The sequence below is a fragment of the Eptatretus burgeri genome, chromosome 7 (genome assembly GCF_056783735.1).
Source record: "Eptatretus burgeri isolate ZD-2024b chromosome 7, Ebu_testis_v1, whole genome shotgun sequence".
In the NCBI taxonomy this organism is placed as follows: domain Eukaryota; kingdom Metazoa; phylum Chordata; class Myxini; order Myxiniformes; family Myxinidae; genus Eptatretus; species Eptatretus burgeri.
In genome coordinates this window covers 108,280,664-108,283,163 of record NC_140967.1, presented here as the reverse complement: position 1 = coordinate 108,283,163, position 2,500 = coordinate 108,280,664, and the positions used below count along the sequence as shown (strand labels likewise).

The following is a 2,500-nucleotide window of genomic DNA, read 5'->3' as shown; positions in this document are numbered from 1 at the left end:
CACATACCTTACATCCTGTGTAGATTGTCACTTTGAGCCGTGACACCGAAGATTGACTTGTGGTCACGACTTAAACTCCTAGAGGGGCGAGGCAATCGGATCAGTGTAAGATCACGAGACCGAGGGGAATGATTTGATCAGTCTGTTAAGTGTCACAATCTACCAAAAACTCATCTCAGGAAGTAAGATTAAGATCCAGCAGACGGCCTGCATTGTCCATAATAATGGTTACCCTGTGGCCAAAAGGTCGGATTGATCCATTACCCTTTGGAAAATACCTTCACGTTATGGAGTTTGTAGTATTTCCCTTTTATACCGATACTCATTCCAGTTTTTTTCCCTCCATTCCTGGACCAAATGTTTAACCAATTTCATGCTTGTTCTCAGACTTCCCCAGATATATCTTCTTCTTCTTCCTCTTCTTGTTCTTCTTCTTCTTCTTCTTCTTCTTCTTCTTCTTCTTCTTCTTCTTCTTCTTCCTCTTCTTCTTCTTCTTCTTCTTCTTCTTCTTCTTCTTCTTCTTCTTCTTCTTCTTCTTCTTCTGTCGGCTGCTCCCGTTAGGGGTGGCCACAGCGGATCAACTGTCTCCATTTTGCTCTATCCTCCACATTCTCCATTGACACTCCAACCACCCGCATGTCCACCCTCACCATATCCATGAACCTCTTCTTTGGCCTTCCTCTTCTCCTCCTGCCTGGCGGCTCCATCTTCAGCATCCTTCTCCCAATATAATCCGCTTCCCTCCTGTGCACATGTCCAAACCATCTCAATCTCGCCTCTCTCACTTTGTCTCCAAACCATCCTACCTGCGCTCTCCCTCTAATATACTCATTCCTTATCCTGTCCATCCTCGTCACTCCCAACGACAACCGCAGCATCTTTAACTCTGCCACCTTGAGCTCTGCTTCCTGTCTTTTTGTCAGTGCCACCGCCTCCAACCCATACATCATGGCTGGTCTCACTACTGTCTTATATACTTTCCCCTTCACTCTTGCAGCTACCCTTCTGTCACACATCACTCCTGCAAATCTTCTCCACCCATTCCATCCTGCCTGCACTCTCTTTTTCACTTCTCTACCACACTCTCCGTTACTTTGGACAGTTGATCCCAAGTATTTAAACCCATCCACCTTCCCCCACCTCAACTCCTTGCAACCGCACCGTACCACCACCCTCCCTCTCATTTACGCACATGTACTCTGTCTTACTCCAACTGACTATCATTCCCCTTCTCTCCTGTGCGTACCTACACCTCTGAAGGCTCTCCTCAGCCTGCTCCCTACTCTCACTACAGATCATGATGTCATCCGCGAACATCATAGTCCATGGAGACTCCAGTCTGATCTCGTCCGTCAACCTGTCCATCACCATTGCAAACAGGAAAGGGCTCAGAGTCGATCCTTGGTGCAATCCCACTTTTACCTTAAACCGGTCCATCATTCCTACTGCACACCTCACCGCTGTCACACTGTCCTCATACATATCCTGCACGATCCTCACATACTTCTCCACCACTCCCGACTTCCTCATACAATGCCACAACTCCTCTCTTGGCACCCTATCATAAGCTTTCTCTGAATCCACAAACACACAATGTAACTCCTTCTGGCCTTCCCTATACTTCTCCATCAACATTCTCAAAACAAACATCGCATCAGTGATGCTCTTTCCTGGCATAAACCCATATTGCTGCTCACAAATCGTCACCTCTCCTCTCAACCGAGCTTCCACTACTCTTTCCCACAACTTCATGGTGTGGCTTAACAACTTTATCCCTCTGTAATTACCTCAGCTCTGCACATCACCCTTATTCTTGAAAATCGGAACCAGTACACTTAATCTCCACTCCTCCGGCATCCTCTCACTTTCCAAGATTTTATTAAACAATCTGGTTAACAACCCCACTGCCATCTCTCCTGAGCACTTCCATGCCTCCACTAGTATGTCATCTGGGCCAACCGCCTTTCCACTCTTAATCCTCTTCATAGCAGTACTAACTTCATCCTTACTGATCCACCCCACTTCCTGATTCACTATCTCCACCTCTTCCAACCTTCTCTCTCTCATTTTCTTCATTCATCAGCTCCTCAAAGTACTCCATCCACCTTCTCAACACACTCTCCTTGCTTGTCAGCACATTCCCATTTACATCCTTTATCACCCTAACCTGCAGCACATCCTACCCAGCTCAGTCCTTCTGTCTTGCCAATCGGTACAAATCCTTTTCCCCTTGTTTTGTATCGAACTTCTCATACAACTCGTCAGATGCCTTTTTCTTAGCCTTTGCCACCTCTCTCTTTGCCTTTCGCCATCACTCCTTGTACTCCTGCCTACTTTCTTCATCTCTCTGACTATCCCACTTCTTTTTCGCCAACCCCTTCTTCCTTATACTTTCCTGTACTTCCTCATTCCACCACCAAGTCTCCTTATCTTCCTTCCTCTGTCCAGATGTCACACCAAGTACCTTTCCAGCTATCTCCCTCACCACTTCTGCTGTAGT

At 46.6% G+C, this 2,500-nt stretch overlaps 1 protein-coding gene across 2 annotated transcripts in view; it reads left to right on the top strand.

Moving 5' to 3' along the window:
* The window catches only part of LOC147024066 (phosphorylase b kinase regulatory subunit beta-like), a 165,463-nt gene that overhangs the window by 125,169 nt on the left and 37,794 nt on the right, over positions 1–2,500 (top strand). The window lies entirely within an intron of this gene.